Source organism: Mesoplodon bidens, assembly GCF_964165515.1.
Source record: "Mesoplodon bidens genome assembly, chromosome: 8".
In the NCBI taxonomy this organism is placed as follows: Eukaryota; Metazoa; Chordata; class Mammalia; order Artiodactyla; family Ziphiidae; genus Mesoplodon; species Mesoplodon bidens.
Genome location: NC_138165.1, coordinates 69,422,422 through 69,437,050, shown reverse-complemented (window position 1 = coordinate 69,437,050; position 14,629 = coordinate 69,422,422). Strand labels below are relative to the sequence as shown.

The window sequence follows — 14,629 nt, the reverse complement described above, 5'->3', positions numbered from 1 at the left end:
TGCCCCTGGCACAAGACTGCATCTGCCTGAAAGAGGGAGCATCCTTTCCTCAACTGAGTGCCCAGAGGGGGTGCTTTTTTCTTATGTGCATAAAGCTCTGTCTGTGCTAGCTACGGCTTTAGTGTGAGAACATCCTCAAATCCTGGAATGTTTCAGGGCATCCACTGAAATTCTATGAAAGTAGTTTAAAGATAAATAAAAGATGGCATTACTTTATACAGTGGGTAGTAAACATATGGAACTCATTATCCTCAAGATGTTGCGTAGTCCACAAATATAAATAGGATAAAGAAAGCTTTAGATAAATTCATGCTTGTTAGATTCATATGAGCTGCTAGAGCGTTGTTAGAAACACACGGGGAACATCTCCAAGTGCTTTCAGGGAAAACACCATGTTTATCTTCAAAATGTCCTGCAGTGCCAGTGCCATGAATTGAACAGGCAGATCTCTGGCTCTCCGGGTTTCTCAGCATCCATAATACTCAAGTTTTCCAGATAACTGAGGGCTGAGCTTCTGTATCCTAAGGATTTTCTTTACATTAACAAATTGTGTACAAAGTTTTTCTCAGTGTTGGTATGAAGTTTTATGTGGTCTTAAACTGAGTTTGCCAAACTTAACCTTTTCTTGAGAACTTGGAAATGTCATGACAAATGTGCATTTCTGTACTGGGCTGTAAGAGTGATATGTTTGTACTGGGCTGTAAGTGTACCCAGGGCATCAACTCAGATGTATGGCACTATTTGACTCTCACCTATTCCCACAGAGTTCCTGTGGTTTGTTCTTTTCATTTCTTTCAGTATTTGTGCTTCCTTTACAAAAAAATTTTAATCTTCTCTCCTGTTCTTCAAGCTTCTGTTTTCACTCTTGTCAGTGGGCTTGCAGGGAAAACCCTTTCACTCCTAATATGCTGCTCCCACCTCTTTGACTTCGGAGGAAAGCATCCTACTCTCCTCTGTGTCATGTCACCTCAGCTGTGAAACAGACCTCACCTTAATTCACTACAGCCCTCAGAGACCAGGCTGCACCTTTAACAAGCTTAACTGAAGGTTGGGGAGTAACAGAAGAGAAGTACATTTTAGTACTGCTGCTGGATTTGGCTACCAGATGAGCTTACTCTGAACCCAGCAAGGTTCAGACCCATTCTGAGTCTTCCACAAAGATATGCCTGTTTAGTTCCCATCCCTGTCCAGCTCAATCCAACACCAGAAGCAGGTCAAAGGTATCCACAACTCCAAGCACAAGCCCACTGCCAAGCTCCAGACATGGGAAGGAGATGTTTCCTCCCTCCAGTTCAAGGCCTATTTCTCCAATCATCATTCACTGGTGCCAGCATCTTATTACTTTCCTAAGATGACAGACCAACAGAATCATGAACTTGTCCCATGGTTCCCAGTAGGATAATGCATCAAAACACAACAGTGCAACATCAGTACATTCTAGATTATTTGACCTTATGTAGCCCACAGACATGAGCCCTACCAAGTGCAACTCTGTCCTTGGTGTAGTCTGTCCACTACTGTGAGATGCATGTCTTGTCTACTCATCCTTCATGCAATCTCCAGATTTTGCTTCTGAGCAAGGGTGCACACAAATCTCCAAATGAATAAGTGGTACTTTTCAGGCATGATTTAGTCTAAATTCACTCTTTGAAGATAATAAATATTTATCAAAGGGAAAATACAATGTGCAGAGATGCAATTCTGCATATTACAAAACAGGCATTTGTTGTTAGGTTATAAAACAAAGATGTTTAGCAACTCAGAGTCACCCTGATTGAAAGTCACCAGCTCAGAACAAGGCCTTTGCTTAGGTTTGACACCTAAATGACTCATTCTGTTGATTTTCCCAAAATAAGAGAACAGTCTACCCTGAAGGTGAATTCTAGCTGCCATCTCTAGGGAGGAAAGAACTGTCTATAGCTTTTAAATCACAGCGATTTCTCCCTCCTGTCCATCAAGTTTTCAAAGATCTTTAAGCCTGAGTTTCAGTGCAGTTTCCTCCATAGGTAAGCATGCTATTTAATAGATTCTATAATACCCTTATTTTATTTTATTCATTTAAATTTTTACATTTCAACATCTCTGAAATCGACACATAATCTGTGACAATCACATTTTGCCAAGCAGCATTCATGACATAGTTGCCTACGTCGTGAGAAATTAGTCCATTAAAAAATGAGCTTGCTGAAAATATAGTGACTTGGTTGTTCCCATCAGAGCCTGACTGGACAACTGCACAGCTTCAGACAGCAAATCGTTCGAGGATATCTGAGTTAGGAGTATAAACCTGTTGTCTGAACACCTTCCAGCAACTTCCAGGAGGATTCATAAAGCTCCAGATTTAAAACTTGCATAATGGGTGTTACTGGCTTGGGGAAAAGTCGTTGAGATAATAATGAACACGCTTTTAAGAAATGCTGCCTCACCCATGCTCTTGGCGGCACAGTGTCTATAGAAAACCACAGATACCAGTGATTCTGAATTCAAAAGTGATTCAGAAGCACAAGCCTCTAAATGTGCAGAAGTTTTAGAGAGCACTTTTTTTTTTAATGCAATATAGTTTATTTACAACGTTGTGTTAATTTCTGCTATACAGCAAAGTGATTTAGTTATGCATAGATATACATTCTTTTTCATATTCACTTCCATTATGGTTTGTCACAGGATATTAAATATAGTTCCTCGTGCTATATGGTAGGACCTTACTGTTTATCCATTCCGCATATAAGAGTTTGCATCTGCTAATCCTAAACTCCCAGTCCACCCCTCCCTCGCCCTCCCCCTTGGCAACCACAGTCTGTTCTCTATGTCTGTGAGTCTGTTTCTGTTTCACAGATATATTCATTTGTGTCATATTTTAGATTCCACATATAAGTGATATCATATGGTAATTGTCTTTCTCTTTCTGACTTACTTCACTTAGCATGATAATCTTTAGGTCCATGCATGTTGCTGCCTTATTGCAGTATGGCATTATTGCATTCTTTTTTATAGCTGAGTAGTATTCCATTGTATATATGTACCACACCTTCTTTACCATTCATCTGTCAATGGACGTTTAGGTTGTTTCCATGTCTTGGCTATTGTTAATAGTGCTGCTATGAACATTGGGGTGCATGTATCTTTTTGAATCAGAGTTTTGTCCAGATATATGCCCAGGAGTTGGATTGCTGGATCATATGGCAACTCTATTTTTAGTTCTTTGAGGAACCTCTGTACTGTTTTCCACAGTGGCTGCCCCAGCTTACATTGCTACCAACAGTGTACGAGGGTTCCCTTTTCTCCACACCCTCTCCAGGATTTGTTATCTGTAGACTTTTTTTTTTTTTTTTCTTTTTTTTTGCGGTACGCAGGCCTCTCACTGCTGTGGCCTCTCCCATTGCGGAGCACAGGCTCCGGACGCGCAGGCTCAACGGCCATGGCTCACGGGCCCAGCCGCTCCGTGGCATGTGGGATCTTCCCGGACCGGGGCACGAACCCGTGTCCCCTGCATCGGCAGGCGGACTCTCAACCACTGTGCCACCAGGGAAGCCCCTTATCTGTAGACTTTTTAACGAGGGTCATTCTGACTGGTGTGAAGTGGTACCTCGTTGTAATTTTGATTTGCATTTCTTTTAGAGATGACTTTAACCAATTTATTTTGATTAATTTACCCTCTTCATTATGCAAAAGAATGATAAATGATTTTTTTAATCTGCTGTCCAAATAACTCATTCTGTGTTATAAGAAAGCCTCAAGTCATAGTTGGACAGTGTTTTTTTTTTTCCTTAGAGACATGTAAACGAATGGTTTATGTGACTGAACAGTGTACTCACCCAATCTGTCCCCCAGACTTCCTTGTGCTCTTTTAAGTAGGCTGTGCATGTGACTAATTCTGGCCAGAGGATATGGATGGAAAGTGACTTGTGTTATTTCTCAATCCAAGCATGGAAAAACTAGGTCTTGACTTCCAGTCACTTCTCTCTCACCATAGTAAACCCTGAAGCTTCTCATAGAGATGATGGAGCCTTCATCAGCATGTGTCTCCTGAGTGACTAAGTAGAACAGAAGCCTCAAGTGACCTTCATTGTAGCATGAAACGAACTTTTGTTGTGTAAGGCCCTGATGTGTGGGGTTTGTTTGCACTACACCCTGAGTCTAGCATATCCTTCCTGTAATATTATAACGTACAACAACAGCCAATGATATCTTACATTTGGTGAAATACAGTACAGGCCTACTCAGTGATGTGCTAGCTAGTAAGTGCCCAACAACCAGCTCTCATGGGGGTGGGAGGAGTCCCTGACTTGTAATATTTGCTTATTTTTGTGGTGTAAATACTCCATCATAGCCGATTTTGAGTTATCAATGTGACATCCACCAGCTTGCTAAATTCCAGAAAATTTAACAATTGGCTCTTGTGAACCAATATAAGTGAGCTCCAGCATACCACCAGACATATGCTATAAACCTCCCCAGTTTACTTCTCATACAGCATCTCTTGGTTTTTGACACCCAAATTCACAGAACATATATCGCTCTCCAAATATCATTTTGGGGCTGACATTTTTATGGGGAAAATATACGTTTACATACTCAAAACTCAGTAGAACATTTTTAAAAAGCAATACGTGGGGAAAATAACTGATAGAAAGTTAGAATCGTGCACGGACTTTAAAAAGTGCACATTGTCAATGAAGGTGAGTTTCTGTGTCACTGGTACCAAGACATTGAAGCATTCTGAGCAGCTGTTGACTTCTGTGTCCATTCTTTCATAATCAGTAAGCTTGCTTAGTCATTTTACATCATAAGTCATTTGTTACTTACCTATACACATCTTAACTATGGTTTCATTACCTTTTTAGAAATCTGTCGGTGGTTTGGGTCTGATGTGTGACACATTATAATTTTTCCCATTTGAAATAATGGGAAACAGGCATCCAGTCAGTTTGTTTCATGTAGAACAGCTGATGTTCAGTAATGGATTACTGACATGAGGTAGGAGATGTGAATTATATAAATTCTAAGACCTTTAGTTCTTATGAGCTTGAGCATATGAATTTAATGACATCTATTTTGCCTGCTCAGGGAACTTTTTGCATAGTTCTTGGTTTGTAGTTGTGTTCCAGACAGACAATACTTCTGGGGAGCTAAGCTGTGAATGGCTGAAGCAAAGAATTCCTACATTTCTAATATAGTTAAAAATATATGGAACAACATTAGTTATTATCTATTCTGAGGTGAGAAACAAGGTGGAATCTAATTATTTCTGATTCACTGATGCAAAATAAATCAGTAACCATTCAGAGAATGGTTAACAACCTTAGCTAATTCATCTGCTCAAATGTCTTTCCTCTGGACCAAAGCTTTCATCCTTTGACCTTCTCAATCCTGATGAGTCAGAATGAGACTGAGACCCTTCTTAAGACTTTTCCCAGCACTATCACTTTTCCCCACTCCTTTTATCCTGGGCAAGGTCAGTCTGTGGAAAAATGAAAAGACCACTTAAGCAAGTCCACCTATTAAAATATACTTTTCTGCTTGTCACAGGGTCTGACATTTTCCTGATAGAGCTTTATCCTTTTGTGTCTTGAAACTCTGGAGTCTTAAATAAAGAGTCCCCTGGGAAAGGTCACACCTAAAATTCTTTACTGTCTGTTTCCTTGGAGGAGATTAAGACAATTAGTTGAGGTCAAAGTCCTGAGAAAAAGAGATCAAAGTAGGCTCTTAGGGAAAAGTATGTTCTAAGAAGGGAAAAGACAAGCAGGTAAGAAAGGACTAAAACAAATTTCATTTCCTTGACAGTGTAGTTTGGAATTCCCAAGAAGTCCCTGACATTTACCCTAATAGACCATATTACCACCACCCTAAGGAGACACCAATCCAGCTCCACACAGATTTCACACTCCCTCACATAATAAATTTTGGCCAGTGAAAGAGCCAAATTATGGTTTTCAGATGGCATCACAAGACTCCTTTCCTTTTAAACTATTAATTTTGTGATTCCATGGATGGGATAGTATTGAATCTTATCCTCCTAATGCAGTGTGTGTCCTTGCCTAGGAAAATAGGTGAGTACCTGAAACTCCCTCAATGCTTTCATCTACAGCCTTGCTTCTTTTTTTTTTTTTAGCATCTTTATTGGAGTATAATTACTTTACAAAAGTGTGTTAGTGTCTGCTTTATAACAAAGTGAATCAGCTATACATATACATATATCCCCATATCTCCTCCCTCTTGAGTCTCCCTCCCACCCTCCCTATCCCACCCCTCTAGGTGGTCACAGAGCACTGAGCTGATCTCCCTGTGCTATGCGGCTGCTTCCCACTAGCTAGCTATTTTACATTTGATAGTGTATGTATGTCCATGCCACTCTCTCACTTCATCCCAGCTTACCCTTCCCCCTCCCTGTATCCTCAAGTCCATTCTCTACGCCTGCATCTTTATTCCTGTCCTGCCCCTAGGTTCTTCAGAACCTTTTTTTTTTTTTTTTTTTTAGATTCCATATATATGTGTTAGCATACAGTATTTGTTTTTCTCTTTCTGACTTGCTTCACTCTGTATGACAGACTCTAGGTCCATCCACCTCACTACAAATAACTCAATTTCGTTTCTTTTTATGGCTGAGTAATATTCCATTGTATATGTGTGCCACATCTTCTTTATCCATTCATCTGTTGATGGACACTTAGGTTGCTTCCATGTCCTGGCTATTATAAAGAGAGCTGCAATGAACATTGTGGTACATGACTTTTTGAATTATGGTTTTCTCAGGGTATATACCCAGTAGTGGGATTGCTGGATCGTAGGGTAGCTCTATTTTTAGTTTTTTAAGGAACCTCCATACTGTTCTCCATAGTGGCTGTATCAATTTACATTCCCACCAACAGTGCAAGAGGGTTCCCTTTTCTCCACACCCTCTCCAGCATGTATTGTTTGTAGATTTTTTGATGATCAGCCTTGCTTCTTTGAGTGGCCTGTGGACAAGCATGATTAGCATCTCTTAGAAATATAGAATCTTAGGCCCACCCCATACCTACTAAATCAGAATCTGTGTTTTGATAGATCCCCAAGTGATTAAAATGCACGTTAACATTTGAGAAGACTGATCAACAGTACTTGGAAAGCTAAGGAAGCTCTAAGGACCTCTGGACCATCTCTCAAACAAGTACCGCATATGTATCCGAACTTGGTGCTTAGCAAACATCTGAAAGTTTTTATCACTGAGGAGAACACTTCTGGTCTTCTTTCAGTACTACACAAAGTTGGACTGTCTGACTTATAGGAATAGAGGCTATTCAGAAATGACTGATAAGTGTTCCAGCCTGTTTTTATTAAATAATTCTCCCTAGTACATAGCAGGGCCTTCTTCTCTATATTCAGTTTGCTTTAGCGTTACTGTGGAGGACTTGGGCCTCAAGTTCTCTCTGCATTTATATGTTTTACATACAGCCTGTCCAATAATAGTGCTAATCACACAGAGACATTCTTTTGTTAGCTGATCATTTAATACCTTGATCATTGCATATCTAAGGCACTTTAATATTTGAAATAATTCTGTATTGCTTAAAGCACTGTATAGTCCTAGAATCATAATGTCTTAGGGTTTTTGCATAACTCTTCAGGGTATCTTTAGTACACCTCTCATTTGCTGCTGGACAGCCAACAACTGGTCGTCTTCCCTCTGTTTGGACATTTCTAATGACACGACACATACCACTGAAACCACACAACTCAGATTGGGACTTGAACCCACCGTCCTTTAATTTAAATCACACACCTGGTCTCAGGACTTAATGAAGCTCAGGTTCTTTATGTCTCAATGCAGAAAGAATTCAGTGAGAGACGAAGTGATAGGTAAGAAGTGGACTTATTTAGAGAGATACACATTCCTTAGACACAATGCAGTCTGTCTCAAAAGGTGAGAGTGGCCTGAAATACAGGGTGGTTAGTTTTTATGAGCTAGTTAGTTTCATAGGCTAATGAGTGGAAGGATTATTCCAACTATTTTGGAGAAGGGGCAGGGATTTCCAGGAATTGGGCCACCGCCCACATTTTGGCCTTTTATGGTCAGCCTCAGAACTGTCATGGAGCCTATGGGTGAGTTATTTAGCATATGCTAGTGTATTACAATGAGCATATAATGAGGCTCAAGATCTATGAGAAATTGAATCTTCCGCCATCTTGGGCCTAGTAGGTTCTAACCAATTTATGTCATATTCCCAACAACTGTGTCATTCTTTTAAAGGTTGTGCCCTGTCCCCTTCCCTCCTGTTTCACCTCCTCCTAGTTTTGAACAATTCTAATTAGTAGAAGTTCTTTCTCATACTGGATTAAAACTTATTGTCCATTTGTCTTTATAATCATTTATTCATTGCAGTTATTAATTCTACATCTTATTTTCCTTAGCTGGTTGATATATTCTTTCTTGTTACTAGGAAAATTGGGAACCAAGACACAGAAATATTATAGCACAGTTCCATCGAAAAGCACATGAAGAAACCAAGACACTAGCCTTTCTTTCCAATTTATAGTTCTGTTCACTAGACTGTCTGCCAAGAAATGCTGCTCTGTGACCAACACTGCGATAATACGCAAGCAAAAACATCAGTCCTTGGGAAAGATCATGGATCAGGGTGTGGTAAAAATCCACAAACTCTGTCCCTCCCTTTTGGGATCAAAAAATCTGGCAGACATCCTGGGGTAGGATCTGTGGCCAGAATCCACCGTGGGGAGCTGATTTGTTCCCACAGGGAGATCTGAGTCTCTGGCAGCTGGCAGTTTCCCTTTGTGAAATGGGTGTTCCTGGCACTTCATAAAAGTCCTCCCTCCCTCCACACTCTTTTTTCTCTCCACCCCCGCACTCCACACCCTACTGCACACACCCTCCCACTCCTACATCAATGAAACCCCTCCCTAACATACATTCTGCACACACACATGCCCCCAGAGCTTCCTCTGCAAACACACCCACACCTCTCTCAGACACACACCAGGCAGCCCAAGGCTTTCTGTCTCACGCCCTAATCCTTGCTTCCACTCAGCCTCCTCAAAGCACCTTATACCGTATCTACCACCCCTACTTGCTGTTCTCATCATCTCGTCTATTTTACTTTATTTTGTGATTTTCCTTCACCTCATCCCAGCTCACCCTGCTTTGCTCCTGGGGCCTGGGAATGCTGGCACTGTAATTTTGTTCTGCACATGTGTAATCTGGAGCTGTCACAGGCAGGAAAGTAGTCAGCCTGCATGTGCCTGCCTGTTCTTCTCCCGCAGCTAGTCTAAGACGGAGGATGGGAAGGAGCTGGCAGTCAGTCTTATTTCTGGAAACTACAAAAACTCTTGTTTTCCCTCTTGAAATTCCTGGAGGAACCCATGCTGTCTCTACTATAGTCATTCCTCCTTCCCTCTAACTCTGTCGCAGGCTTTCCCATCCTGTCTTCAGATGCCCTTCCAATATGAAGCTGGGGGTGGCATCCCTCACATCCTGTCCATTACAACCAGTCACTCAGGGCTAGGAGACCCCACAGAGGATATAAAAGACAATGAAAGAGGGCAATTAGTTTGATCATGTTTAACCAGAACCTTAGATAATTTAAATATATGCTAGTCTTCTGGAATCTACCTACAGATATAGCATTGAAAAACATGCTGAATCAATGAAATACAGAACATATCAGTTTATAGAACTTCTGTGCACATAGTACCTGATAGCTTTGCTAGGATTTAAAAGTGGTCTTCTTGGGCAAATGATTTGCCTCAGTTGCCTAGGTTTCTTATTTTTCCTTGGTGAGGTAGATGGTAGTTTAGCTAAATAAATGTTCAGAACAAAAGGGGTCCTTTATTCCTTTCATACTAATAATTCTTGAATTTTTAATAACAGCTGTTTACATCAACTAAATATTAAGCATAGCTACCACATTGCATTGGACATTAAACAAGCAAGTAAAATAGATATTGTTTTGGCTCACTGAAAATTTACCATCTAAAAAAAGATCATATCAGTAGGACAAAAAATATGTGAATAAATAGCCACAAACAGCTTTGGTCACTTTCTATTCACATTAAAAGGAAAATAAATTAATGAGTCCCTGCTTTCCAAAGAATAAGGTCCTAACATAAATTTGGTACTGATTTGAGTCGTACACTCCTCTTCAACTCTGTCTTTCTTCCTTTTTCCCCACCAATGTAGTAGTCTACGCACTGGACTCACTGATTCGCAAATATCGTCTGTGCTTTCCCACATGATCCAGGGGTCCTGTCATTTCTACATTGTATCCCTCATAGTTCCTAGCCATTGAGTTATGCATAATTTTATAGTTGTTGAATAAACATTTGCTGAAAGTAAGCTTCATGAGAACAGGGCATTTGCAAACAGAGCAGAAGTAGAATTTGGAAAGCTCACTGAATAAAAGAAAGAGATGTCATGTCCTCTTAGCCTTCATAGTGCTTGCTGTTCCCTTACGTTAAGCCATCACCCTTTAAGCATTCTTATTCATCAACACTGTTTTTCTGTTGCCATAACTGCCCAACAATGTTAATACATTTCATAGCTTTAGGATGTGCTTATTCAGCCTCACATGTCCAGGCTTCGCTTATCTTTGGACTGGGTTTTACCAGAAACTAACAAGTTGCTATCACCACATGTATCCAAAACACACAGAAAACAAGTCAGCACAGCACAAGTAGAGACTAGAACCAGACCCCCATAAACTAGTTAATTCATCCTCAATTCAGTACATCGTTGAAATACTATCTTCAGGGGTATATAAGCATTCACATGTTTCATTAATTTCTTCCCTCCTAGGGAACAGTTCATCTCTCGCATCCTCTTAATGCTTTGGGGCATTTGGTTGCTTCCTATTTTATTTAATATCAATACCTATGATAAAGTTTAATTTATAAACTAGGCACAGTAAGAGATTAACGATAAGTTAATAATAAAATAGAACAATTACAACAAAATACTGTCGGGACTTCCCTGGTGGCACAGTAAAGAATTTGCTTGCCAATGCAGGGGGCACGGGTTCGAGCCCTGGTCTGGGAAGATCCCACATGCCGTGGAGCAACTAAGCCCGTGTGCCACAACTGAGGCTGCGCTCTAGAGCCCGCAAGCCACGTCTACTGAGCCCGCATGCCACAACTACTGAAGCCCACGCGCCTAGAGCCCGCGCTCCCCAACAAGAGAAACCACCGCAATGAGAAGCCCGCGCACCGCAATGAAGACCCAACGCAGCCAAAAATAAATAAATGTATTTAAAAACCCAACAATATATTGTAGCAAAAGTTGTGTGAATGTGGTCTTTCTCTCTCAAAATACCTTACTGTACAAATTCTTCCATCTTAACTAAGCACTTACCACGTACGGTGACCGTCACTTTTGCAGTTTGAGGTGCGACAGCAAAACTAGCATGAATTTCTTTTTCCTTCTTCACAATTTCGCGGGTGGAAGATTCATTCTTCCCATAGATCTTAGCACCCTTGGCATATGATTTTTTTCTTTCCTTTTTAAGTAGAGAATTCTCACCTTTTCACTTAAAAGGAGCACTTTACGGCTTCTCTTTGGCATATTGGAATTGCTGGCATCACTACTTTCGCGCTTTAGGGCCATTAAGTAAATAAAGGCTTACTTGAACACAAGCACTGCAGTACCGCAGCTGTTGACCTGATAACCCAGATGGCTACTAAGTGACTAACGGGAGGGACGCGCTGAACAAAGGGATGATTCACATCCCGGGCAGGATGGAGCTGGACGATGAGAGATTGTGTCACACTACTCAGAATGGCACACAGTTGAAAACTTATGAATTGTTTATTTCTGGAATTTGCCATTTAATATTTTTGGATATGGTTGACTGCCGGTAACCACAGAAAGCATAACCGTGGGTAAGGGGGACTACTGTACCCGTTTGAACCGTTGATTTCAATTTTTGCCTTCTCCTAACCAACACTTTAAAAATAGCAGAGTCATAGGAGAGTAATTTTAATTTAATCTCACCTATTTGACCACTTTATATAATGAGTCAGAGGTACTAACAAGCTGTGAAATGTCTCATAAGAGAACAATGGAAGAGAAGAAAAAGCTTGAAACCTCTACAAACTAGATAATCAGGTCATGAACAGATGAGAGCTTTTAAAAAAATCATATATTTTTTAAACCTCTAGTAATATTGATACATCGCAAGGAAATCCTAAGTTTTTAGTAAAGTAAAAAAGAAATTAGTTTCTTACACCAGATACTTTAGAATTTAAGCTTTGAATTAAAAATAATTGAACAAAGCTTTGCAGAGTTGGGCGTGGGGCTAGAGTGGTGGGATGGGGGGAGAACCATTTGTTGGGGATGGAGGGAAACTGAAATTCTGGGAGCTACTGTAAAAAAGAGACAGAGTCCAGAAATTAAATTAGTAACTGTCTAGGCCTGGGGGGTGAGGTGAGGGGTGGATGGAGAGATTCAAGTGATGGCTAAGGGGTGTGGGATTTCTCTCTGAGGTAATGAAAATACTCTAAAATTGATTGGGGTGATGAATACACAACTCTGTGACAATACTAAAAGCCATTGAATTGTAACTTTAAGTGGTTGAATTGAATGGTATGTGAATTATATCCTAATAAAGTTGTTAAAAGACAGAAAGAGAGGGAGAGAATCAGCAAGTGTTTGGTTTGAGAATTTACTTAATCTGACTCATCCTAATCTGACTCATTCCACTCCAATTTTGAAACCATTTTTTACTTTTTATAAGCATATAAATCTTAACTGCTCTCAGGTATATTCAAGCCGAAAAAAATGTAAAAGGTACCTGAGTTCATGTGGTTTCTTCTGCGGAACAAGCAGGGGCTTGAATAGCAAGCTACTGTACCGTTGAGTCAATTTCTGTTTATCTTCCAGCAAGTTTGAGAAAATAGAGGTTTTACTGCAGGAATAAATATGAAGTTTAGAAAACAAATGTTAAAAAATTCACATAATGATGTAAATAATAAAAAATAATGCCATAAACTTCCAAAAACAAAGAAAAAATATAAAGATGGAAAGAAACACAGCAGGTTTGAATCCCAGCTCTGCTGGACGATGTTAGGCAAAATACTAATCATTCCAAGCTTTGCTTTTCTCCTTTATAAATGGAGGGTTTTATAATACGCAGGGTTGTGCTGAAGATTAGAGACAATATATAAAAATACCTGGCAAGGAGAGGGCATTGAATGAATGGTAGTAATTATTATCAAAAAGGATATATATTGAGCCTCTACCATTGGTCCAACATCTCATTCATATTATTTTATTAATCCTGAGAAAACTTTCAGCAGTCAGGATAGGCTAGGTTATGCTGCAATAAAAGACAATGTCAAAGTCTCAGTGGCTTAAAAAAAAAACTGAAGATTTATTTCTTACTAAATTCACATATCCAACACAGGTTGGCTTAATGCTTCGCTCTGTGCCATCCTTACTCTAAGACTCATTTAAAGAGCTGGTATGATCTGAAGTATTTCCGATCACACGGCATAGGGAAAAAAGAATGTGGCATATAACACACAGATCCTTAAAATGTATGCCTGGAGATGACACATGTTACTTTTGCTTCCATTTCACTGGCTAAAGCAAGTCACTTGGCTGTATCTCTCATCAATGGAACATGAAATTGCATTTTCACCTGTGCATGATGATAAAACAGATAAAGCAGATGATAAAACAATATTTGTCAACAACCTTAAAGATTACCACACAACCTGATGAGGGAATTTTTATCCTCAATTTTAAAGTAACGAATCTGAGGCACAGGGAGAGTAAGAACTTGCCTACAGCTATATAACTAGGAAGTGGCAGAATAAGACTCAAACCCAAGTCTTGTGTTTCCTGATCATTCCAGCCAGACCCTGAAAATTGAAAATATTCTACCTACAAGGATATGTGAATATGTCTTCCTCCCCACATTCATAGAAAAATGTGCGGATTTCCTTTGGGAACAAATTGGTACTGCCTTCTCAGAAACCAATTTGTAACAAAAACATTAAGAAGCATAAACTGTTCACACACCCTTTGACCTAGTAATCCTAGTTCTGGGAATTTATCCTAAGGGAATCATCCCAAGATGAAAAAAAATAATACTTATGGAAAGATCTATTGTGACATTGTAAAGAACTGAAAAGAACCTTCATTTTCAGTAATAGGAAGGGTCAAAGAATTTATTGATTATACACACAATTATGATAAAGCCATTGCTTTATAATTATGAAGACCATGTAGTAACGTGAAAAAAAAGCTTTTGATATAATGTTAAGTAAAGAGCAAAATAAAATTGCTTTTACTATATTGCAACTATGTGATCAACATTTGTGTGGCAAAGACTGCTAACACTCTGCACATTTGTTCTCTCTTTTCTCCTTTCGATAATAGAAACCCCAACTCCAGTTTTAGCTGGTCCCAGCTACGGAGCACATTTCCCAGCCTCCCTTGAAGCTAGGTATTGCCATGTGACTAGGTTCTTACCAATAGAATATGAGCAGAAGAAATGTGTACAACGTCCCAATTTTGCCCAGAAATGTGATGAGACACATATTCTCCATCCCTTATTTACCCTCTCTCTAGAAAGGAAACGGTGACAACTGAAGCAGTTGCCTTAGGTCCAAAGATGAAAGCCACATGTTAATGGAAATG

At 39.8% G+C, this 14,629-nt stretch overlaps 1 long non-coding RNA gene across 2 annotated transcripts in view; it reads left to right on the top strand.

Moving 5' to 3' along the window:
• Positions 1-11,240, top strand: part of LOC308622123 — a 58,243-nt gene extending 47,003 nt beyond the window's left edge. For both annotated transcript variants that reach the window (XR_014016564.1, XR_014016565.1), the window contains one exon: positions 10,997-11,240. This is a non-coding gene — a long non-coding RNA (uncharacterized lncRNA). The remainder of the gene's footprint in view (positions 1-10,996) is intronic.
• The last annotated feature ends 3,389 nt before the right edge of the window (positions 11,241-14,629 follow it).